Below are 27,383 nucleotides of genomic sequence, written 5' to 3'. Positions count from 1 at the left end.
AAGCCTCGACATTTTAGTATTCGATCTTGAGTTCATCTTTAGAATTCAAAAAATTGAAAGGCGCGCAAGTCCATAGATTACATAAAATATACAAATGTATAGATATTCAAAGTAAAGATCCTTCGCCTAACAAAATACGTACTTACATAGGCCGGTGCAAGGTGGGTTGCAGACGTACAGGCACTTCTAACAAACTTAAATTTAGTTCAAAATGAGATTGTTCGTAACTCGAGTCATCGTGAGATTCTGTCTCTTGAACGACGGAATTGCGTGGTAAGAACGGGCGTTAGCGAATTGCGGATCGCGGATTGCGCATTACAGAATGATAAAATCGTAGAATTTTGAAACGTTAAGCGTCGTTAATTTGTTAATGTCGATCGTAGAGTACTGTAATTTGAACGACATGTCCAAAACCGAAATATTGCCTCCCCTCTCGCTTGTTCGTTCACCTCAAGGCCAATGGTGCGATCTCATCCCGCACGGTTTGACTCATCGTCGGTCGTTTAATCTCGCGTAGACGAGAATGGTCGTTAGGCTGCGTCGCGTGTCGCGATTAATTAACACGCGCGAGGATAATGAGAGACGCGTACCTCCGCATCATGGCGTCGCGTCGGTTCGAAGAAGGGCTCGAACGACGCCGCGGGCTTCCGTTTCTTTCTCGATTTCCCCCCCATCCACCAGCCTTTGTCCCGTGGTTTCGCTCGGAGGCGGTGCACTCGACGCGAAATTCGCGGGACGCTGAAAAACGTCGTCGAGTAGGTTTAAACGCGGCTGGTTCCTTTGACGGAACCTGGAATCGGGGGTTTCGCAGTCTGCAGAAGCGGTGAACGAGTGTATGGGTCCATTGTGCACGCTGTTCGCGATGGGCGAATAGTTGGAACGCGCTACGGACGTATTGTGCATGTTATTCCAATGGTAGTGGAATTTCACGTTTGAGTTTTAGATGGGAACGTTTCGCGAAACTTGCGACGATTCAGCGTGGTTACTGCGATCTGATGTAATTTCTATTTAACTGTATTTGTTACTTGATTTAGTTTAGTTCACTTGAGACGAGCAATTTTTCCATGACTCGTGTTCTTCGAGTATTTTCCAAATGAAAAATTGCGAGAATCGTAATAATATAAAGAATACCAGAATAAAGGAAGCAAAAAGCGGTCCTGATTCGTGAACAACTTTGCCTGTGGACTTTTGGAAATTACGACTAAGGAGGAGAAATTGATTTCTTCGTAATTTGATGTTCAAATGCGAAAGATAACAGTCTATAAACTTTTTTATTCCCTAATAATAATAGGAGAAACCTTACTCGCGAATCTAATCGCGAACAAACATCTCCGCTTCGAGCCTACGTATACTATAAGTTCAACGGATTAATAAATTCATCGACCTTTTATTAGCCCTCTGTGCAACCACGGGAACAATTATCCTTTATAATCCATCCCTAAACATATTCGCGTCGTACTTTTCGCGTTCACTCGATAAGGAAACTGTTGCAGGAAAAAGAAATATTGTGACGCAGTCGACTCGAAGGTCACGCGATGGAGTAGCTGATTTACGATGATCCCTACGAGTATCTCAGCCTGATCTAAGAGGGCGCAACGCGACGATCGAAGGCTCGCCGTTCGATTACGCCTAGCTACCCCTAACGTAATTGGGGGTCATATTTTCTCATTACGTTCCTCCCAGCGTTTATGTCGCTTGGTTTTATTTTTCGTCTACTATCGGTCCTTTTCGATTCTCGTTTTTTTTTTTTATAACATCGTTAATATGTTAGTAATTTTGTACAATATTTTTGGATTATTCGGAGTATCTGTTCGTCCATCAAAAAAAAAAAAAAAAAAAAAAAAAAAAAAAAAAAAAAAGTATTAAAAGCACCCTCGTCGGTAGAAAACACGTACTAGTAAAGTACTAATTTAGCACGCAATACGGCTACAAAATTTCAATTCCTATCGCAACGACCATCTGCAGATAAATTCACAACACTCGCTGAACTGTCCTTGCGATTAATAATAGAAATTTTCCATTCAACCCCTCCGCGAGCAAAAAGAAGAATTCCAACGAAAACAGATGACAAATAAGAAAGAGAGAGGAACAAAAACGTGGATGTTTTTCATCGGGATTAAAGTACACACCCTAGTTCTTCTCGCCGGGGGATAACGACGAAACACCGAAGGATTTCTCAGTCGAAACTCGCTTATCGTCTCGTCCATTCGCGCAGCAATTCGAGAAAAAGAGACGCTCAGAGGAAATTGTTATTTTCAGTGGCGTTTATTAATACGCGTTTGGAAATCGTAATAATCGTACTTATTGGGAGAATATCAAGATTCGGAGATCAACGTTCGCGCGTTAAAAACGATCGAATCGCTTCGCGTGTTTGGACGGTAAAACACCGTTTCTGTAAATGAGTAATAAATAAATGAGTCGTTTGCAGCGACTATTGTTTTTTCATCTACGACGGAACTCGTGACCCGATCGTAAATACACTTTGTTCGCTGACAGCTCGCGCGATAAGTTGACGCAAAGTATGAACTCTGGATTCTATTGGAGAAATTTCGTCTGAATCTTAAATTTAAGGTACGAATCTTAACCTTTCTACGTTAAGCGATTTGAAATTCCTGCAGGAGGAGGAGAATCGTTTGAGAATGGTTGAAATCGAAAGGGATAATGGGAAGACAAATGTATACGTTCCATCGAGAAACGTTGTTGTCGTCGTCTAGAGCCTAGAGCGTATACTAGACGGTTCCCCTGGTGAAGATTTGACAAGGCCACAAAGAGAGGAGAACGGCTGGACGCCGAAATGAAAACGACCAGCTTCTCTCTGTCTGACGTTCGCTGTCAGGAGTTTGACAACCGATATTCCACGAGTCCGTTCTCCCACGGTTTACGCAAGGGGCTCTTTCTTTCACGAGATGCGTCGTCAGCCAACACCGTTACAGTATTTCAGACCTACTATTTGCAGCTTTCAATTATATACATATAGTCAATATTATACATATGTGTTACAGTTCAGCGTTCATCGTTAGGCTTTTATATTCTATGTTTTTGTTCGAATCTGTATGTTTTTGAAGTATGGTTTGCTGCGAGAATTCGACAAGTTCAAGCCGTGTATGTATAAGGTCTAAACGCTCGGTACGAAAGATGTTAAGCACGATGGTTGCAAGCGTAAACCAGAGGAAACGTAACTACAAGTTCTAGATCGGAGGGAATTCATTATGAAGAATAAATAAATAAATACACACACAGTGGCTACGAAACATTCATCTTTATGGTACCAAAGTATATGCCCTACGAAGATATTCACACATTTCTACGTATTCAATTCCTATATAGAATAATCGCTGCGAAGATCCAGTACGTGGATTAAAATGAAAAAGCGAGAAGACGTTTTATTTTATCGTTCGTCCAAATCCTGTGTTTGGACTATTGAATTCGATCTTTGTTACTTCATATTCGTTGTACCAAAACGTTTAACGACTATTATTTTTGATTACGCAATTTGCTTCACGGATTAAGAAGTAGAGCGTATAGACAAGTAGGATGATTTAGCGTACGTTTCCCGTAATACGCGCGTAATAGCGAAAAAGGGGACTGGAAATAAAAGATTCGATAGGTGACAGTTTACGCGAGATTGCGAGATCTTGGTAATCGCTACGCGTCTGGTAGACCGTGGACAGGTATGATCTAGGAAGTCAAACAGATTCAGGGGGGCAAAAGTTGGCCAGGAGCCCAGCTGGCAGACGGACAACGTCCCGTTGGAAGAAGGGAATGGGACGACGGTGGAGAAGAACGTACTCGCAACAAGTCGCGTTGCACGACACGCTTTGACACCTCGGTTAATTAACCCGCTATCGCCGACTCAGGACCACGATCGACTTGTCCGCGGCAATTAACGCGTGCTCGCGCGCGGAATACCCTTTAAACGGACGGTTGCAGCGCGATTTATGCGCCTAGTTCCGCTCTTCTCGTTCCTCGACTACGACTATTTGATTCCACGTCGCTCGGCCATCTCTCGTTTCTCGGCTCAAATGGGATTTATGAGAATTGCACGGCCAGTGGCTCTCCGTCGGTTGTGACAGGCAACCAAGCTTCGGATTTGTAACTCGTGCACGTGCCAGACAGTGGAATTTATTTACTTGACATTAACATTAACTTACAAGTAGACTTTACAACATTTTTTGATGGACCGCTCGGTCGGTAGTGGAAAACTGGTTTACCTAGTATCATAGAAAACACCGTAGCTTGGATATTTCATATATCTCTCTACATTCGCATTCTGTGCAATTTTGCACTTTCCGCGTTTCCTGTAATCGCGTGACAATCCTAGCAGCGATAAACATGGGAAAATGTTAGTCTGATTAATAGAAATTTCAATAAAAATCATCGATTAGGATCAATTTGGAATCTTAAAATAGAAATTCTCGAATAATTGAAATGTTCGAACACGCCTTCACCGAACGTTTAACCACATCCATCAAGCATGGCAGCGAATTTTCAATCATCAACCCGGTGTCGCGTCAAAATGTCAAAATCCATCGAGTGGTCAGCCTGTATTCGTCTAACTAATCACTTATTGCGAAAGATCGATGATTTAACGGTGGTTTTCGCTGTCGTGAATTTATTATTATCGGCTGACTGGCGTACGAGACGAAAAAGATCGAAACGCGAGTCGCGGCAGGGACAAGCTGGTCAATTAATTAACCGAAGCAGACGGATAGCAGATGGCGCGTACCCTTGGGTCAAAGAAGAGTAAGAGAGATGCGTTAAAATGGGGATTGTCTTGTTCTTATTTAGGCATCGAGTCCTTTGCTGGCTAAATTATTACTTAATTTAGATTAATTTTACTTGCCTCGTTCCTCGCACTGGCGACGTTCTTCTGGAATTTCGGTTCAGTCACGACTCTGCCCGAGGTTTACGTACGCTCGGAATCCGCGTGCTTTGGGAATTTAGGTTAGTTCGGAAGATTTAGGTACTTGTAATTGTAAACGTTACAGTTTGTTCCTTCAGTTGTTAAGAATGGGAATAATTAGAAAATGTAGTTCGAAGAATGATAAACGATTAATAATAATAGGTAAGAGCAAGTTGAAAATAAATATTAAACACTACATGTATGCTTTATACAGTCGCAAGCAACAATTTTCATACGCTATGTGAAAAGGCTATTTGCATTAAAATAATAAAAGTCGTATCTTCGATGCTAAATTATAATTAATATACTGAAACTAATTTTTCGTACAACGCATTGCAATTATGTTAGTCTTCCTTTTTCTTTTTCTTATCGCAGCAAGAGAGTGGGTTGAAAGCGTTGGAAAGAAACGTAGCTGGCTTCTGGTCAGCTATGCTTACGAGATTTCCTTTGGTATTTTCAATTTCGCTCGGTCTTATTTTGAAATTGAACTTACTATATACGAAGAGATCTGGTGGAAACGATCCAAGCGTGTTATTAATGTCTTGTTGCCTTTCAGAGCGCACTATGATTGATCGTGGAAGCTTTATAACAGTGGTAGTTGCGAGAGGAGTGCACCAAAATGACTGTAACATTGTAATCAATTTCTGTGGACAGATCAGCCGATTTCTTCGTCATTCTCGCCTGAAAGAAATTATAAAACTTTGTTTTACGATATTGTCTCCTATATTCCTTTCTAAGTATTCTCTCATATAGATTCTCTTAATTCTACTATTTCTGAACGAAAGGCAGTTTCAACTTGGAGTATTTCGAAACACGACTTTGGCAAATACGCCGATATTCCAAGTGATTCCTCGATTTTTCTGTAAAAACATGTATGTAGTTTTTATAAGAACGAACAAAAATTGACATCTTCGAACATGTATATATTTTTTAAGATTTACAAACTTGTAAATCGATGACTCGATCCTGCCCTATTTTAACGTGAATTACACAATACGTCGTTCAATTTCAGAAAATGAATGATCGATATATACCATAAAACGAGCCGCGGACCAAAGAAATTGAAAAGATAGCGAATATATGACTGCGACGAGTTTACGAGTGATATTTCTTCGTGTGAGTACACGATAATAATTCCAAGACGATATTTCTCCACGGTATTACGAGTATTACTGACGCACCGATACCATGCTTTTTTACGGTGGTAATCTAAACGAGCCACTCATGTTCTCGTCACGGATCATTAACCGTCGCTCATAAATTGCATAACTAAATTATTGATTAATTGAAGAATCCACGAAGAACATGAGTCAGAAGATGTTCTAAGGCTGTAGCAGTTTCTGTTAATCTTATCAAAGGTTCCCACATGAACGATAAAAACTCCAAACTAACGACAATCTGTAATATATTTTCTTCAATAATAGATTTAGATAATAGATTTTTCTTTCCAGTCTAGTTAAATTAATTAAAACCTAAAGTAAGATAATAAATATGTATCACGGGTCATCGATCGTTCACATATTGGAATTATTCGATTATTAATTATTCGCTATAAAAGATAGGAGAAAATCGTTATTAAACAAAAAATTGTATTGTGCAATAGAAATAGAGTTATATTGGCGATGTGCCTTTGCGTTCCAGCATGAGAACCATCGAAACGGAAACAATTACTTAAGCGAGCGATTAAATGACACGCCTCGATTCCTCGCCTCTCGACAAACTCGATCAAACAACCGTGAACCTGAATTTCAAATGCACTCTAAGAACATGTTACACATTCGTTCGATCGTTCGATAAGTCGATTTGAAATGAAAATCGTTGTCGAGAGCGTTCCTTGTTACGGAAAATACAAACATCCATTTTTTATTTAAATATTCAAAAATATGAATGGTCGATGAGAGAATAGTTTCGCAAACGAGTAAAGATTCGTACGTATCGCTAAAAGATCTTTCGTGTTTCCTTCGGAAATTTGTGATACTTAAGGAAAAGCGAAGAAAATTTGTTAGCTGCAGGAGAACGTGACTGGAGCAAAAACGACCCGAAGAATGTAGCGGGGCTAAAAGGTGTCTGAAAGTGTTGCTCTACTTTCGCCAGCCTATGTACAGATACCTGGATGAAACGAGACAGGAAAAAAGAACGAAATTAAAAAGTCGAGATTTTAACTTTGATCGCAACCCTTATTGAGTGTTTTCTGCGGGAAGAAAGGGGGGCAAACGGAAGCACGGGGTGGAGCTGTTGGTTAAAACTCATAAGTCTTCCTCGCGACTTTACGATGCCGCTCGGAAAGGCTTCTCGGTCAAACGTTGCACGCGATAAATCTTAATTCGCGCGTTGAAAGCGGTGTTTAGCGTTTCCTCCCGGCTGAGATATGGCCTCCACACCGCCTAAACCGGAAGAAACCGTGAAAAACGGCGGTTGCAAGCAGCCGCGACCTCCTTTTGTATGTTTACCCTTTGCGTTCGATTTATCTTCGACTTCCGCCTTGGCCTCTCACCTTCCATAAGAGATGATAACAGATTTGAATTTGACATTTCGATGTTGGCCGTGATAGTCAATGGGTAGAAATTACGCGCGTCTTTTCGATATTTGTAACGTGATTTATGCGAATGTGTTGTGTCTGATTCCGCTTTTCCACATAGAAATAAAAAAACGATATATTTCATTTACAAGTCTGCTTTTTTATCTATCGATTGCCTGTATAGTATTAATTATTTTTAAAGCAAGCTAATTTCTCAATTAAGCCTGCCTCCTAACAGATTTATAAAAATCAATGCACGTGCATACTATAGAATTGAATATAATAATTCGATAGATTCTAATATATCTTAATCATAAATTTAACGAAGGGAATATTTTAATATTTGTTGCATTCCGAAATAAATCGGAGAAAATTATTACAGGAGCTTTAAAGGATCGTTTAAAGTATCCCAGTATTGTTCAACGCGTTCCCATAAATTGAAAATTTGTCTCTACTTTCCTTCTAAAATAATTATTAAATTAAGTGAGTGAAACGATGAAAGAGATCTCATTAACTCGAAAATGTATTACGGTACAGGTGGGTGAAACTTTATTTTCGAGCAGAGAGCCAGTTTCCGGAAAAAGACACTTAATTGATTCGACCTCGTTGATATGGAAAAATTAATTGCGGCTACGTGCGAAATTTCTGGCCATATTTCGATGCATTTTTCACTTTAAACGACTGTTTCAGGTGGCCAATTTCTGCATTACATTCTTACAATCGTTACAATCTTACATTCTCAGCCACCCCTCCGATTTAAGACACTTTCCTTCCCAACGTTTTTCACTTTCGGACAATAAAATTATACATATTAAATAAATGTTAATTAGATCGTATTTTCTAAACTAATCGTTGATTTATTGTGAAAAACGTTGTGTTAATAATTATATAAAAATTTCGATTAATTTTTCATATTACCCATCACGGTAAACGGATAATGCGTTTACAAATGGGAATTTTCTAATAATTATTAAACATTGTATTATATAGAAGCATCATTTAATAAAATTTATTCGTTAAATATATAATTTTACTAAACGTCATTTTAGTGTGATCAGTTTCCTGTTTACATTCTTAACATCTTGAATATTTTATACGTGTCGATCGCATTTGGAATCAGTTCTCTGAAACAATAATATACGCGGTAATCAACTGTTATAAATCTATGCAGATTCGTTTCAATAACGAATAGCATACGTCAAACGTGATACGTATATAATGTACATCCAATTAAACAGATTACGTTACGAAATTTTTAAAACGGAGAATAAAAGGATTTATCGTGCCCATACATATTTAAAAAACGAAATTCTTTGAATCCTTCAAATATTATAACGAGCTATTCATTGACGCCGTTACGTTGCATTATTTAATTAATGTTCGAATGTCAGTAAAGAAAATTCCATTCTCATTTGAGATAATCTTAGATATAGTGTTTATTTATAGTATACATAAATTTCAACAAAATAAGGAAAAGGGAATTAGAAAATATTGTCTTATGGAAACGCATCGAATAACACAGTTGTAGCGGTGGAAGGTCGCAATGAACCTTGAGATCATGAATGACTAGTGCTCCTGGTGGTTGCGCTGTATAATGGCGGCGTCGAATTGACAACGTGTATTTTGGGCCACGTCCAGCGTGAAATGATAGCTCATCAGCATGAACCGTTGTCTTCATTGCCCGCAAATAGATGATTTTATTTGCTTCTTCCATCGATCGTCCAGTTAAACGAATTGTCGTCGCAATAACGAAACATTGAAAAACCGACCGGTTTATTCCTCTCGTAATAATGTTACCAATTTACCGGTAATTAAAGCTTGACGCGAGGCACGCCGGGATTCCAGCTTAATTAAACTTTTCTTCATCGTTGGTGTTGATCGTTACATTGACGTAATGCCATTGGGACATCGTGTTCAACATAAATGCCTGCAACATTCTGCCCTTCATCTCCTTTCTTCTACGCCACCTTGTATAGCTCTCCTAATTTAGAACCTCTCGAAGACAATCATGCGCACGGCAGCAGCGCAGGAGGACATCCAGAAACCTGTTCGCCGATGTGTGCGCAAATACGATCCCTCCTGGCACGAGTTTACACGTAGAAGGTGGCTCGTCCTTTGTGTACGCGGCCAGCCAGGATTCTATGGGTACGTTCCCATGCGGACTGGTTTAGCAGTGTTGTAGCCGTCGATCGACGCGCCCTCTTCCTAAAATTCTTTTGTCTCGTAACCTCAAAAGATGCTGCTCGCATAAACAAGTAACAGACAACAAGCAGCAACTTGTGCAATTGGCAATAGAAACGCGAAAGTATATGGAGAAATATTGGGCAACGACCAGCAATTTTTTCAAGAAGCACGCGACATTGACAAAAAGTTGCTCGCTGTTGATTCGTTAAGGACGCAGCTTAAAGAGAACTCCCGTAAAAGTCCATAAAGCTACCACATACATAAATTTACTATTATCAAACAAAAGACTTTTACGTAATTCGAATATTCATATATGGGCTGTCGTTAGCGAAGAATGCTATTTCGCGTTTGTTGTTACGTAACATTGGTGTTGCGTGGTTTTATATAACCCGCGCGATCCTAACGAATGACTTTTCGAGTATGTATATATTAATCGGTCGATAGATCGCGTGTGCGACGTCCAGCGACAGGAAGAGCCCGCTAAAGGATTCCGAGAAACATCAGGGACGGCGACTTATAGCCTTTTATTTTAGACTGTTCGATGCAGTTTTCTTACGCCGTGCCCCGTAACGCGTCGCATCTTTTTTCGTTTCACGGTCTACTCCATTCCTTAAGGCTCGTCTACACATTACCTAGCAAAGATTGGGCCCTTTGCCTCTGTGTACATATGTAATCTTTTCTTTTACAATTCTTATGCCGTTATTTGAAGGCTGTGATATAATGTGAAATGAAAAAGATTAATATATTGTACATAAATTTGAAGTTTTTGAAAACTAAAGTCTGTCTTTATGGAATTTCAGCTATGATTTAGTCATATAATTGTGGCAGCCATTGTTTGTTCGATAATTAAATAAAAATTCATGACTGGAATAACTTTTTCGTTAATTTACAGTTAACCACTTTAATGGTTGCAATTCGCCGATAAAATGGGTGGAAAAAGTTTAAAAAACTCGTTAGGTTTGTTAATTAATGGCTGTGTTTACATCTCTCACGATGGAGCGCGCGATAACGTTGATGCATCTGCCCATATTCAACTCTTTCGAGAGTTTTATCAAAAAATTTTCGGTTAATTAACAAACTCATTGACGATCTACATGGGAATATAAAAATGCCCGAATAAAAGTTTCATTTGCGCTTGCAAACAAAACAGTACGAAATATAGAATTTTATTTATAAAAATCTCAATGTGAGCATATTTTATATAATTTTTTTTTTTTTTAATAGAGTGATATTAATCAAATTGAACTTTAAAGATATGAAACATTCATACTTTTTCCAATTAACTTAAAAAAAGGCCATTTTATGTGCGGTCGTTTAAAAAAATAGCTGCGCCCCTATATAAATAAATAACTGGAGAAATTTTTGTCCGCTCATATTTGTTCCCGAGATATTTATATCTGAAGGTTAACGTTTCGATTTCTTGCAACGTTTTTGTCGAGGAATTCGACGAACTCGTGCGATCGAAATTCCACGTACCGCGGTCTGCTTTCAAATGTGCGCGGGAAAAAATTGGCCTCGCGAGAAATATTTGAAACACGTGAATTCAATTTACAAATAACGCTCGTTCCAAACGATTTTTCAGAACGCTCTTACAACTCGCGAATACTTCAAAAAACGAACTTTCCAGGAACGATTTTTCCACGCAACCGATTATTTATTATCTATTTTCCTGCTTCATAAACATTTTTAATGCAAATGTTAAATATACGTAATATCATTAACATAAATCACTTGGAGTACGCGTCGATATTAAATACGTGTAATGAAACATAAAATATTCTCAAGAAAGGAGAGAAAACACGTTCTCAAATCGTAACAAGATGGATGAAAGAAAATTCAGAATATCTAATAAAAGATATCTAAAGAATCACGTATTCTCTCAATATTAGAAAAAGTGAAATATTAAAATATAATAACATACATTCAAGACGTCCATCAAGAATTCTATTCCAAAACCTTCTACAACCGCGCTTTCATCGTTAAACTCGATAGCCTCGGCGGTTCCGTGAGAAACAGCGATGAGAAAAGAACGAGCGCGGAATATCGCGGGAGCAGCCCAATCGAAGCGTCTTCATGCGTGTCGTGGAGAACGGCCATGTGAACAGGCCTTTACGCCTGCGAATCGCCGCCAGCGGAGACGCACGAGGGCCTTCTTTTCCTTTAGACCTGTACTTCCTCTCTTATGCACAGGCTACCCTAACACAAAGCGGCGTTTTCTACGCGGCTCGGAGCCACGCTGTGCAAGGTCTCCCGTTCGTTTCCCTCCCGCTAACTCTCCTCTGGCTCTCCACCGTCCCCCGTCCGTTTTCATAGGCGTTGTTCCATCTTTGTCATACTCGAAGCTCTTTCTCAGGGCCCTCGTCGTGCCCTCTCGGTTCCTCACCTTGCTCAGCCGCGTATTCTTTTCGCCTATGCGGCCGTGTGCACGGTCACACACCGGGTGTCTTTGAACGAGAATGAATTCACTCATGCTGCATGAGTTGATAGCATTAGACTGTGGAATATTTGGTCCAGCAAGGCGATTTTAGGAAAATTTGGTTACTTTCGACCATCGTCCATTCTTGATAAAATCACTATACCGTGGAGTTTTATGAATTTATGGAGAATTTGAAGGTAAAAATTTCTACAGAATGCATATAATACACAAAAGTATACAAAACATCCAAAATAAAGTATTTAACGAGTAAAGAAAATCTCTGCTTACGTCATTTTTGTAATTGTACCCATACAAATATAAATGTATGCTATAATTTTTTAAATTTTGGTCACAATTGTTATCATTTCTCGTTTGTACAAGGTATTTGCACTCCGATTAACCGGATCATTGATCTGGCTATGTAAATATTCCTTCAAATACATAGCGAAATGTTCGATGAATTATTTTAATTTTCTATTGTGTGGTTCTATACATTAGGGGATTCAAATTGGTTTGATAAAAATTTATTCCTGTACTTTATTGGATTATACAGTCGTGAAGAACGTCTCATTTGATATATGATTCCATTATCGCGCTGCTGGAGTGCGCATGCGTCGAAGAATAGCAAGTCAAAAAACTTATTGCTTATATATTCTGGACGTAATTTATAACCATACATTGTATTAAATTCATATTTCTTTATATTTCCTATTGTACCAACAGGAAAGTTATTATAGAATATGATGTGAGTATTCAGCGACATATTGCATCATCTACTTCAAAAGTGCCCCCAATTTAAAATAATTTAGTACTGTGTTACCTATTCTTTCCACCTAGATTACGTGTTTAGGAGAAACCATTTTTTTATCAGTTTTCAAATGGTTTCTCGCTTTTCCTGAACAACTTGTTCGTGTCGTGTCAGTTTTGAAATACGTGTGCTATATGCATATCGATTTTCACATCTATCGGAACGCACCATCGTAGAACAATCGTGAGTTAAACGGACGATAACCGTAGCAGAAAACCGCATCCAATGTCGCAGGTTGACTGTGCCTCTTGGCAACGGGACGACTGCTCCCACGAATCAGACAACAATAGTCTAATAACACCTTGCATATACTACGTTCGAGTCCCTTTATACGAAACTACATTACGAGTCTTCAGAGTTCTCTTCGTCGTTACATCGGTGTAACATTTCAATAATCTCGTGAAGTCGATTAGTAATATTCATTTCTTCGTTAAGATTTATTTTATTTGAGAAACAAAAAATTATTTTGAAAGAAAGACCGATCTCATAATTTCTATTTTCTATTTTTCTATTTTAACTATTCAAATCCATAATTTTACGAAACAAAGTACATAATCTGCCAATACATTTCACCATTATACGTATCAATTTTTACTTGAATATTACGTTTCATACTAGTAAAAAATCCCACGATTTCCTTGTTTCAACAATTTTATCCGGCTAAATCGCTGAAATGTCACACGCTGCGCCGCGTTAAAAGACACCACCCCGTATACACGCGTCGGTGTCTACAGGAGGAGCGGCACAGAGGGGCTTGAATCGTGTGCCGATACACCAATACACATCGTATGTTTGCGAGAGACGGAGAAAGGGTGCCAGCGAGAAGCAGAGAGAGAAAGAACGAGAAGAAGAAGAACGGAGTTGAGTCGAGTCGAGTCGGCTGTTGCCGGCTGCGAGTTTTCCCCTCCCTCGATCCTTTGCCGCCCCTCTCCGGCTGCACCCCTCCAGCCTAGTCGCTTCAATCACCCCACGTCCCTCCGGCGAGTCGACATATTCCCCCCTCTGACCTCTCCGTACCCTTCAACAGCCCAGAGTCGAGTGATCGCCATCGTCCTCCCTTCGATCCCCTCGTCCATCTTCTTCTTCCCCCTCTAGATTCGTCGTCTCGTTCTACTCCTCTGTCCCCTCGGCTCCTCTCGTGGCGTGCCACGACTCGTGGCGAAGTTTTAGCGTCGCCTACCTCTACTCGTGGCGTGCCTACAACTCTTAGCCGGATCTATTACGCGCAGTTTTCGTGTTCGCGCGACGTTTCGTCCTCGCAACTTCGTTCGTCGCAACGTTTCCTCCTTTTTTTTCCTTTCTATACTAACTCTATTCTCACCATTCGCCTCTTCCCTCGTCCGTCATCTGTTTCCTCGTTCGTGTTGTACGCGGGTTCGCGCGGCGTGTGCGCTCGTGCCCGGCCGCTAGTTTTCCAGTGTGTAACACGAGCTCAATGTGAAACGACGTCGGTTGAATACGTTTTTTCTCTCTCGTCACGCGGGTGCACCGGAAGAAAGAGAATCGCCCGATCTCGCCGGAAGTCAACGAAGCTTACCGGCTCGGCTACCGTGATTCGCGACGCGCCATCACCTAACCTCCAAACGCCTGCCTCTCGTTTTCGCGAACCGTGACAATCGGCGGCTGCGTCCTCCTGCTGGCTCCCTTGTCTCCGTGACGTTGTCTTAGATTCGATATTCACGCGGCGTTCGCGCGTTCGTTCACTTCACTGATCGTGTAGTGCGTGCGCGGAAATCATCGATCTCCGGTTTTCGAAAGTGAGACCATCTTCGCCCGATCGAGTCGTTATAATCATCGCGATATCTCGTGGAAGTAAAGAAATAAGAAAATATTGTATATATCTAACCTGTGCCTCTTTGTCGTTTGTGTGCTTTGTGCCAAGGATATTCACGGTGTGTGTACAATTATTTTACTACGTCGCCGATCTCTCTCAGGGAACGCTTTTTTTGGATACGATCTTCTCGCCTGTGGGCCACGTCCTACCGTTTGCACGGTGAGTACATATATATGTATGTGTGTGTATATATATATATATATATATATACAATGTGTTTGCCATTGAAGCCGGTCGTCGTGTCCGCGTGCTGCGTCACTAAGCGACGAGTAAAGGTGCGATCGCCCGGCGAAATCTCGTTGCGGCATTCACTCGGCGTTCGCGCGTGCTCCAAAATCAGTGTGTACGTACCTCACCGGTTAGTCGTGTGATTCAAGGGCGCATGTCCAACGAACGTTCACTCGATGCTCCGTTCAAATTTTCTTCATTATAACGTAATATTTCACAACCCGTCGTTTGTTTTGCGTACTGGAATTTTTCTAAGCGTATGTAGTTAACACGTATGGAAGTCGTACGTGTCTAGGTCACGATTACCGACGTCGAACCGCGAAATCATAATATTTGCGCTATTCTCTGTTTACGTTTGCGCGGCGAGATTCATGGTAGACACGCGCGTTCCGTTACGCGCCAAAACCTTTTCGACGTTTCATGGCTGCGACCATGCCGGAAACGCGTTTTATGGATCCGTTTGTTCTGTGTGTTTGTGCTTTTCCACGAGTTTTCGTCGAGTTTAGAGATCTTAGAAGCATGACGTACACAAGGTGACGAAGGTATTTGAAAACTAAATTTAATATATCTTAGACTTTACCGTCTATAATCGTACATGTTTTGTTGGTTATATTTTGCTGCAGCACGTAATAGTATACAAAATTGCCAAGTACATGCTCCAATCTCTATGATAGGCAGTGTATATATAATAACTATATGATTATGTACATATTTCTCCTATAATATCTAAAATATGTGCACATATGTAATGTTTATTCGTACGATTTACTCTATGCTCTCTCAATATGTATTCATATGATATGAACGAATTAATGTTAGATTTTTATACATATATGTATATTCTATGCACATAGAAAGGTTTATGAAGGTATTGAAAAAGTCGTAGACACCTTTTACTAATATGTCTTGTACGTAATGAAATATTTTGTAATTTTATTAGTTTTGTTACGGGATACCATGATTGTATTGTAAAGTTTGAAGCACATCTGAGAATATATATAGAAATTACAAGACATTTGACACCAGTGAATGTCTACGGTCTACGGTAATGTGTGTCTATATACATTTTCAGATTGACTTTAAAGATTAATATAATCACGATAATAGTCATACATGTCATACATACAATATAGAAGTAAAAATTTTCTGTGGTAAGTGTATTATACAAATAATTTTGTGAGCTAGTGCGTGAGATAGATAATGGTTATATGCATATGCGTTGATGACGGAGTTGGAGAATTTGAATTTTACCGCCATACCAGTGTTGTGGTTTCATAGCGGATTTCAACTGTTGCGCTTGTTTGCGCAAGAATGACGCTTAGAAAGCGGTTGTTTCGTGTAAACGTAACTTCTGACGTAATTTTGAGTTTGGCGTGAAGTTGCTTACGAGGAATTAATTATTTCAGGTTACGTGTTGGCGATTTATAATTTGTCAAATGAAAGCTCAAGATTATATAATACTTATTATTGTTATATTCAGGAATATGAATGTATGACTATCGTTATTTATACAATTTGACTTTTAATTTTAAATTAAAATAAAAATGGATTCCATTTTAATCGGAAATTATATGGATAAAAGGAAAATTATGAATGAATTCTTATTAACGTCATTAACATGTTAAATATTCAGAAATGTTTGACGTCATTATGCTTAAACAAATCGGTTCTATTTTTTGATAATTGTTATGTATGAGGTATTTGTAATAATATTACTAGATAGTCGAGCCATTTAGTTTGTTGATATTTTACGATCATTTGTTATAAAAAGAAAGGAAGAGACGATACATACGTACGATACAATGTAATCGAACAATTTTAGCTGTTTATTATATTTCTTTTGACTCCTTTAAATCACGTTAGAACCGTTATGCCATTCTGCTGACAGTTGTGGTAAATATCCAATTTCTTATTTAGCCGGCCAATTAACAAATCTCACTCATATATCATTTCCACAGTCCGGCACCGGTATCAAATTCCATTGACGTTAACAATCCCGAGAACTGAAACGAGATAAGCAAATTTATATTCCAAATATGCGGCTCTATTCACAGTAAACTCTATTCTATCGATAATGGGATCATATATACATATTAAATTTTTCATATGGATTGGAGCATACTTTCTCACAATTTCCTTTCTCCCATCGTTCATTGAGAAATTTCACTGGTTCATTAGCCATTCGATCGGCCGCGATATCGACGTTAATTAGAGCGAATTATCTCGGGAATTGCCGGAACGCTTGTCTCTGTTTTGACCCATTAAATAGTTGTTAGCGGGTCGCGATATCCGCGATATCTCGCGGTGGGCGGAACGATGGCAGGCGTGCGCGGCTATAAAGGACCGTATAGTCCCTGGTTGTGGCACATGCCACCGTATTAGCGTTACGACGACCCCAAAGGCTTCATCCTTACCGAACAAACAACAAGCAGCTTTTCCTTGATATATCATATTTTTTAGGAAAAATAGCGTCCTCGTCGAAGCAACTGCGAGCTGCTTCCTGCGGATGTTCCATGCTTTTTGAAAAAGTTACTGGTCGTTGCCCGATATTTCTTCATGCTTTTTCGCGTTTCTATTGTCAATGGCACGAGTTGCTGCTTCTTGCTTGTTTCCATTCCGGATGGTAAAGATCAGAGAAAAGTAACAGAGACGCGACGACAGAAACAGACGTTGCTTCGGTGTGCACAGTTCGTCGACTCTTCCACGATGCATTTGGATTACTTGTTGCTAGAACAAACGTGGCTTTGAGAGCCGAACGAAACGGAAACGTTACTCCGATCACGTTGCTTCAACGTGGACAAAATGTTTCTGCGAGTTGATATTTATCGGCTACTGAAACGTGCAGCAACGTGAGGCCGCGAGAAATGTCTCGTTGTTGCTCCGGCGAAGACGTAGCCTAAGCTGCGCGTGCGGAGTCTGTGGGTCCAATAGTCTCGCACGTGGTGCCTTCACGCCAATATGCTCGCTCGTTGAAAAAGTATCGATCTGTCCGACTCGACCGAGATATTTTCAAGGCAGAGGCTGATCTGACGGAAAGATTCGAAGAGTTAGGGTTGTTAGGAACTGGGGAACTGGAAGTTACTTTCTGGGGTAGGAGAGCGTTCCTACGTGGGACTTTTACGGGATTATGTTTGACGTGGTATTTCTTTTGTATACGGTGTAGGACGTATTTCCTTTTTATGATTTTTCGTTTCTAAGGCCGGTTTCTTTTATGATTTTGGTTTCTAATAATACTAAAAGAAATTTTCTCCTTCCATTAAAATCAATTATTTGAGTTATATCAACAAATTCGAATTATTCCACTTGATATGTGTTTAATAGTTAAATCGCACAATAATGTAGTAAGATGTAATAGCGCACAAATATTTCTAAAAATTGATATCAATTTATATAAATTAAATTTTAATGATCATTCGCCTGAGTTTCCTCAGGCATTCACCTCACGTTGAAAGTCTTGCTTAATAACGTTTAAAATTGTACGAAAGCGTGACTAACACTTCCAACAATTGAAATTTCCAATTTCTACCGATTACATATGTATGTATGTATGAATGTATGTATGTATGTATGTACCCCGAATATGTTCACGAAAATGATCGGTTGCTTGGCTTGTAGGTGAAATGGTAACGAGGTTTAACATTTTACAACATTTGACATTTATTAATATACGTATTCTTTTTACATTGATGAATCAAAAATGTGAAACTTTTTTAAAGGTGTACTTTTCAAATATAGAGATAATAGGAATTATCGAGACTCGTACGTATATTAGTAATCTCTACCATTTCTGTCAATTTTATCGCGTAGTTCGCGAATTGAATAAGAAGAAAGAAAAATCAAATCAAAGTTACTTTTCGAGTGCTTCGAAAGGAAATAAAGGCTGATTAAAATCAGTCTCGTGATGTTTCGAATAATTGAAATTATTTCGGCGCAACTCAAAGCAAACTTCTATATGAATCGCATTAATGTGTGTCGAAACTTGGCAAGTTTTGCGTTTCGGTGAAACTTACATTTGACTCGAGGAAAATCGATATTCTTGTTACTTAGATGCTCTTCTATTTATAATTTTCAGCTCTTACTGATTGATATTTTCATTATATCGTTCAATCATCATACAGCGTTATTTTTATAACATCAAGTAAACTTACACGCTGCAAATATTGTTTAACATTATTGTAAACATCATTGTTAACTTTATTAGGAAGAATTGGTAATTTAGGTGTTAATTTGGAATTTTCTACACATGTAATAATTTGGTTAAAAACGTAATTTAACTGAATTTAACAGTTGCGGTTGCGACCATTCCGTTCGCACGTGTAACGCGTTGGATATTTCAGTTATTCCAGAGGCGTTTGAAATGAATTTCTAATTTTGATACAGTTTTGGAATTGCACGAAATTGGACTTAAAATATGTACAAGCTTGACAAAATTTCTCGTGTTAATTGCATAGTGTTGGGCGTGAAAGTTGTTTAAAACGTTCTGACATTTCATAAATGTATTTCTATTTAAATAGTGAAATGGAGCAATTTCATTATTTTTTTAATAGCCTCTTTAATTTCTCTTTCTCTTTATAAAGAGAAAAAAAAAAACGAATTTCTAGCGAAAAGTTGGCATGGACAATTTCTATTGCTTTTCCAAGCAATGATCAGGAATTTCTAAATCTCGGTCTTCAAAATAATCGCTGAAATTTCTATAGCAGTTTGCAGAAAATTTTTCATGCAGAATAGTTTCTGCAATTGCTAAAGTTTTCAATTCGTTGAAAGTCAATTTGCGAAGCTTCGAAACGCTGCATCAAATCAATTTTCAAAACTTGCGGAACATTTTTTGCAATCCCATGGAAATTTTCACAATTTTTCTCAACTAAATTGAAATTTCTCAACTAATCATTCTCCGAATCAATTTTCCCAACTGTTAAACATTGCGAACTGCCTCGTTCCAAACCGGTTCCCAAAATTTCCCAAGTAAACGTGATCAAACCTTTCACCGCTCGATTATTTCGTAATTTCCGTGCATCCTGCGCGTTGTTTGAAAATAACAAACACCGGATCGTTTGCATCGGCGTATCTACAACACCTGCTCGACCGTGCACGCTCATTAAGCTTTCTCTGAATCGTGAGAATTGACCGAGCCTCCCCTATGAATCACGCGGCCGTAGCAAAACAGGGAATGCACGATCACGGGATCAGCACGTACACCGTTCTTTATTTTGTTAACTCTAGCTGGCGCATACCGTGGCTCATTTATATTTAGAACAGCAGCTTGGCTTTCATGGAACCCGACTTTTTCAACGACATCGGTTTTCTTTATGGATTTTTCCAGTTGGAAGTTCTGTTTCTTGAGTCGTATGCGTTTGGAGAGAGAGAGAGAGAGAGAGAAAGAGAGAGAGAGAGAGAGAGGGAGAGAGGTTTGAATAGGAGACGAGCCAGAGAGTAGCTCAGCTTTATTTTATTTCTTTCTACGCAATTGGAATTTAAAATCGTGGAAAGTTGTTTATGAGAGTGTTGTTTAATCCGTGAAGAATCAGTTATACGAAACATATTGCTCAGATGCAGGATGTAAGTATTCTAGTCGAAGTATATTGGAGTATTTTCAGTGTATTTAAATTTAGATTAGAGGGGAGGGCATGGCTTCAGGAGACTTTCAATTTAAATATGAACGAATCGATTCAGTTTCATTCAATTCTAAATGTAGATGATTTTCACTTGCTCGCTGATCATTTTGTTCTTGCCAATCTGTTCACTTGTTCACCAGCGAAATTAAATTTTCCCAATAATCGACAGCTGTTTTTCAATCTCACGCGCTCGAACAGCACAAACTCCCGAGATTCGTCGCTTTCTCCGCCCTTTGCAATTCTCAAAACTACATCTCGAAACGATCAAGACTCGATCGAGCCGATAAATATTCCCTCGTTGGCAATTTCACGGTAGTTAAGGCTCGGCTTTGCCGGGTCTGTTTTGATTGAAAATTAAAGCGACGTCTGTTGCAGTTGCAATTTCCCTCCCGCGAGAAGACGGGTGCCGTCCCCAAAGAACGATGCCATTGTCAATAGAAACTGGCTTTAAACCGGCAATCAGAGCGTACCTTCCTGCGAGCTAAACATTCACGTCGCGTTGTTGCGTTAGAGCCACCGCCTAAAGGAACTCTTTGTATGTAACAGGCCTCTTCGAGCGTTAGAAACGTCGTCTTCTATAGATATAGTTGTGTTTCGCACGCTTGTATAGACAGTCTGCCGTGTATTATGCTGGCTCTACATTAGACAAATAGGGAATTCGTTCGGTACAATGATGGAAGAATGATTAGAGTTTGAAGTTAGGTTTGTTTTTAGTGTGTTTTGGCAATCGAACATGGTGAAGATCTCTGTTTGGCTTCGATACGAGTTGAAATTTTTCGAAGGAGAATTATAAATTGTTTATAATTTGAACAAGGAGCCTCGGTTGATGTTATTATATCTACGTATACAGTGGTTATAAAAGCTATTTGTACACCACTGTGTTTATTATTGTATTTACATATTAATTAATAGACTGCCAGTGTTTATACATTTTTGGGAAATTTCTGATCTCGGAAATTTAAATGCGTATATGTATAAGAAAATGTATAAGATGAAACAATGACTCTTTAGATTTCATGTCTTTAATTATTTTCATAAAAAATAAATCCTTCTGAAAAACAGCCTTATCAAACACATTGAAATCTGTAAAAACGACTCGAGCCCAAACATAGTGATTTTGCTAATATTTTTTCGAAGTCGAACGAAATGAAAGTCTCCACGATGCAACACGAAAAGAGTCGATTTAAATTCCTCTGGGTGGAAGACAAACTTTTCTTTAAATTTTGTCTGTAATTAGTCGCAAAGTCATCGCGTTTCTCTTTGCCATGTTTTTGCGCGAGAGAGAGAGAGAGAGAGAGAGAGAGAGAGAGAGAGAGAGAGAGAGAGAAAGCGAAATTTCGCTACCGATACTTTTTATAGTTGATTAAATGAGGAAATTAAGCATCGACTGCGAGTCTTACGGTAAATACATGCAACGCAGTTCTTACTGCTAGAAAAAAATGAAATAAACAGCGTGTTGCTTGCGCAATTGAGAGTAATTAGTATACCGTCAGCCTTTTAAGTACGACGTCGATGATTTGATGGATTAAACTCGCCTTCGAAATTTTTTACTCGTAATAATGACAATAATTTCCAAGAAATAATAACCAGGTTTGAGAATAACTGAACGGATGAATGAAATATTAACAAGTAAAAAGGTGTTTGAATGGATCAAGAATTATTATTCTGGAGTTATTTATGTACATTTTAATTCTTTTATTAGACGATGCTTCTCTTTTTACGTTTAAAACATTCGCCGATAGTTGGATTACTTTGAAAGATTTCAATAATTATCTAATAACTTTGCCTATTTACTCATTCCCCTTTGATGTCTATTTTCAAATTACAAGTTCAACCGATTATCGTATTAATCTGCTAGATCGAATCTACCAGAGTCCATATCTATTATTATATTATCGTATAATATCGTCGAACAAAAAGTCTATCTGGAGAAGGTTAAACGATTCTGCTAGCAGGGAATATTTCACCCTCGTCGTTCTTCCATAAAGTTCCACGTATAAGAAGAAATGAAAGGAAGCTTGATAAAAATGCGTCCTGAAAGTTGGGTTCTATCGTCGGAACGAGAACGTTCGAGGAGCTTCGAAGCTTGTCTGCGTTCCTGAATTACAGAAGAAAAAAGACGAATTCTCGAGTTAAAAACCGGTTCCAGATGCGTGGTACCACGGGGCCAGCCAGTGGCAAAAAGGGATCCTTCTAGCGGCTAAAAACCGTCGAGCGGCATCGAAACAGGTGGCCCTTGCGTCATCCGTGAAAATAACTTTCCATTTCACCAGAGTACGAGCCACGGGAATTGGCGTACTCGAGATCCGGCGTCATAGTTATTCGTATCGTCAGTCGGACTGCACAGATGCATATAGTAGTTCATGAAAGCATTCCAACGCCTAACACACAATTCTTTAGGTACGAACGCATTACGCGTATTATACGAATCGCGACTTTCTCCCATCAAATGATTAGAGAAGATCTATAAAAAATTGACAGGATCCACGAAAATTACACGAAATCTAAAAAAAGACTGTAGCCTAAAATCTAGGAAACACGTCTAAAATCTGCAAGACGTATAAAATACTTACAAGATACGTAGAAATTGTAGAAAACGTCTAAACAGCGTGGAAACTCTACACGAATTGCAAAGATCGCAGAAATCAGAAGTTTTTTTTTTAACTCAACGGGGAAATAACTTGCCATAAAACATAAGAAAGTAAGAAAGATACTTGACCGCTAAAATAAAAGGTCCGAGACAAAGAGCAGGGAGAAGAAGCTCCGACAGAGAGCGATAATTAATTAAATAAACCATCGGTTTTATTCATTGGTTGCGGTTTTGCGATAACACACACACACACAGCCGCCACCACTCGAAACCACGTCAAACCCTTCGGATTAATTTATTTCCCCGTTCTCCTTTGTTCGATTTAATCACATTTTCGCTGGTCTCGAAACGAGCGAGGAAAAACAGCATTTTCGAGCGGGCACACCCGATAAATTGGATCTGGTCGATGATCGTGAACGCCGTGGTTCAAATATTTATTACTCGTACGCGTTTACTATTTTGCCTGTCGTGTCTACCCTTGGTCGCGTTATTTAGGTTGCTCTCGTGTTCCGCGTTTTATCGATTGCATTTTATCGAATCGGCGACCTGAAATTTGCCCTATCGTCGTCGTTCGAACGATCAGTTTTAGTTTCGACTCGACAAAACGACAAACTAACGGAAGTAGGCTGCAGTTTTTTTATTTCTTTTTTTTTATTTTTTTACTTTTTTATTCTTTTTGTCTTTTTTTTTGTAGAAAGGTTTAACGTCGCATCGACAACCAGATTCATTAGCGACGAGATGCTCTGTGAGTGGATTTTAGAAAATTCGAATCGATTAGATTCGTCTCGTTACTCGATTGACGTTATGTTTCTCCTACCTTTTTAATTTCGTTTCTGTAATTCGGTTTTTAATCTATTAATTGGCTCATTTTGCAACGAGGAATTAGCTTCTCCAATTATGGAATTATAGAATTGGGATAATCACAAAATGAAATGATAATATAGATGAATTTCAATTTCACTTGGCTCAGTTTTGATCCTTGCAGCGGTAAATATAATATAATTTCATTTTAACGAAAAAGACAGTTCGTTATTTCGGATAAATGAAGGTACTTAGGAGTTGGATAAGTTTATTAATATTATAATTTTATTTTTCGTATACTATAGCATATTACAAATTATAAACTTGTTTCTCTCTCGAAGAAAATCTGAATTTAGCGACACGATATTGATAGAATGTTTTCGATCGAGTCTACACCTTTTTTCAATTCGATAGAAGAATAACTCACGAAAAAAAAAAAAGAAAAAAAGGAAAAAACTGATACGAGACCATTTCTCATACATATGTAAATTCGCAGTTGAACCGAAAATTCATGAAATCGATTTCTGCCGCTATTGTTCGCCATTGTCGTCGCGACGGAGACGCTTATCGTCATGCAAATTTCGTATCGGCGGAGAAGAAAAAAAAAAAACTTTCCACTAGCGAACGTTGTACGTCTTCAGCATGGCTGAGGAAGCACGTGCGACACTAGTTGCTTCTTCTCTCAGTCAAGGTCGCGTAACTTCCACGATGTAATCCATCAAGTTCCTTTCTCTCTTCCCACACGACGAGTTTCACTGGATTTTTCACTCGATTTCGTTCACCGCCTTCTTTGTGAAAATATTTCTTTTCCTCGTTATATATGCGATGATCGTACCGTCGTTATTTACGCAATTTAAACCAAGTCTTGCCTACGATACGCATAACGTACGTATACAGCGCGAGTTTTCCAAATGCCGCAATCTTGGACGAAATTGCCGAATAAAAACGTCTTATCATTTCTCTTATCTACAAAGATTTTTCTGTTCCGCTAAACGTTTTCTTACTTCATCTTACGTTCTTCTATTTCACTCAAGAAATTTTTTACCATGTTCTATATACACAATCTTATACCCTAATATATACTCTTCTTCTCCTGCGATTAAGATTTTTCGTCGTGCATAAAAATGAAGATTTAAAAATACAAAAAATATACGTTCCTTTTGAAGCAACCTCGTTCTTCGTTTTGTAGAAAAATTTTGATTTAAAAGCCGCAAAAAATTCCGTTTTCCCTTGTTTATAGCGCAGGATTCGGAAATATATCACGAAGCCGCCATTAAAGTCATCACGTTCACAGAACGAGATCCGATGGAATTAATGGAAGTAAAAATAACCGATTTCGGGTCGATTTACACGAGAAAAAAACGATGTTGTATTCTCGATTCTCCTTCTGTATTATGTTTTTTTACGGGATAATTGATGCGATATGGGTGGAACCGTTAGCTGGATGAAATCCAGATCGTGGATTTCGTAGAGCGAATTTTTTTCACGTGGGTGGTGAGTTATAGTGGTTGCTGTAGCTAAAAATATGTAGAGGGTGTGGGGACACGCGGTTCAAAAAATCGGGCAGATTTTTATTGGTGTTTATCGTTGATTATTTTCGTGCATGGCCGATTGCATAAGTCAGGAGTGTAGTTCGAGCTGAATAGTTTTACGAGATCTCGACTTTTGTACCTTTCTTTTAACTTAAACGTAGATTTTCTTTTCAGATACTTAACGATCAGCAATTTTCTAGGTGTGTCGCTCCTCTATCGATAAGAGACCGAGAATGTACAAACACAAGTGTCGATTACGATGTTTTCCATCTTTTTATTTGGCATTAAAGAACACGCACATCTTCGTAGTACGTATAAGTTTTCGTACGTATACGATAATTTTTTATCATAGACAATAACGATTTTATATCATTAATAACATTTTTCGATACTTTGATGGGCGAGCAATTTTGTCCGCAACAATTTTCTTATAACATTTTTGATGTAACGATTGAATAATCACGAGTTCTGATGCGAAATGCAAATATTTATGAATCAGTTTTATAGGAATTTTTCCTAAGGATTTTGGAGTAACATTTTTTAATATGCGCTTTGGCACGCCATTCGAGGTTCGATGAAAATGAAACGAAACGAACGAATCGAATTTTCTTCGATTACGATTTTGCAATTATGTTCGATAATAGTAACAGTTTATTTCTCACCCTGACGACCATGAAAAGGTATTTGGTTATTGTTATTTGTCTCGTACTCTCAGCCATTTATCCTTTCATACGTATACACTCCTCTTATCGGGCTATTTAACTACTAATCTGTTAATTATTTATCTAACTATGCTTATTTAACTCTTGATTAAGCTATTACATTTAAAAAACAAATTTTTCGGCAAAGTCATAAATAAGCAACCAGAGTAGCTTGACTTTCGTTTTCTACTGGCTCGAATTTCTCGAGCGAGTCTTTTAAAATCGTAGCAATTTCTGTTCCCTGTCTTTCACGTACATATCGTCGTGCATGATATCCATTAGCTGTATGCAAAATTCGAGTCAGGTCTCGTAAGACAGCTGTTGTAACGAGCTAGACAGGGAGCAATTGCCCCATCTAAACATTCCAGCGCTGTCACTCCTTGGAAGCGCAGCTGTATACCAGGTGGCTCTGAAGACCAGATAAGAATATAATTTCTTCATGCGCTATTGACGAAATTGAAATTTTATGAAATGAATATATCTGTCTCGATTTTTTAGTTTACCGATAATTTACTAACAAGTAATTTATTAATAACGGTAAATGGTCGGGTTATTTAAACGGAAACGGGTGGAGTCAACGAGGAATGAAAAGAAGAGATGGAGATGTTAAATATCGCGCACGATACAATTGTCAAAATACAATTCGGCCAGCCAAAGCGCTATGGTTAACGGGAGATGTGAAAACGTGAAAGATGGGAAGAGATATCGGAGGGCGGAATAGGAAGAAACGTGTAAAATCTGTAAAAGGAATATGGTGGAACACCAAAAACATTTTGGTGGAAGACTGTACAGAAGTAGAAAGAATAAACGCGAGTGTGGAAGAGATAGTAGGGGATAAAAGAAGGGATGGCTAAGAAAGGTAAAAAGGAAGAAAAAGGCGAAGAAAGAAATACTGGAAGATATGTCAAAGATTAAGAGGCGCAATAGGTAGACGGTTAAAAGTAGGAGTGGCTGACGGAATTAATAGTAGAAAGAACTTGCAGCGTAGACTCTTAGCGTGTATTATCTGGGTTAAGGATAGCGTAAGAATAGAGTATGGAAGGATGAGCGAGGAGATCGGACGAGGAAGACGGTTAGAGAAATTGTAATCGAGCCGCGTATCTTGTCTACGAAGTCGAAATCGAATAAATTATTATTAACGGTAAATGCTGCCGTTTGAACAAAGAAATTTTTCAGAAACGACACGAAGCGATAAAATCAGCTTCTGAAAAAATTGAACGTAGATTTCAGGATAGAAGGCGCACGTAATAGGCCCG

The 27,383-nt window shown here is 38.8% G+C and overlaps 1 protein-coding gene across 20 annotated transcripts in view; it reads left to right on the top strand.

Moving 5' to 3' along the window:
* Positions 1-27,383, top strand: part of LOC126925546 (polypyrimidine tract-binding protein 2) — a 417,994-nt gene that overhangs the window by 84,781 nt on the left and 305,830 nt on the right. For 5 of the 20 annotated variants that reach the window (XM_050741204.1, XM_050741203.1, XM_050741202.1 and 2 more), the window contains exon 1: positions 13,955-14,822. The exons of 9 other annotated variants lie outside the window; for them this stretch is intronic. The gene's annotated coding sequence lies outside the window, so the exon portion shown is untranslated. Of the gene's footprint in view, positions 1-13,953; positions 14,823-15,416; positions 15,434-27,383 lie in introns of those variants that run through there. 6 more of the 20 variants (XM_050741219.1, XM_050741217.1, XM_050741215.1 and 3 more) reach the window with 3 other exon arrangements.

Source organism: Bombus affinis, chromosome 16 (assembly GCF_024516045.1).
Source record: "Bombus affinis isolate iyBomAffi1 chromosome 16, iyBomAffi1.2, whole genome shotgun sequence".
NCBI lineage: Eukaryota > Metazoa > Arthropoda > Insecta > Hymenoptera > Apidae > Bombus > Bombus affinis.
The sequence above is the reverse complement of the archived record's forward strand: the minus strand, read 5'-3'. Positions and strand labels throughout refer to the sequence as shown.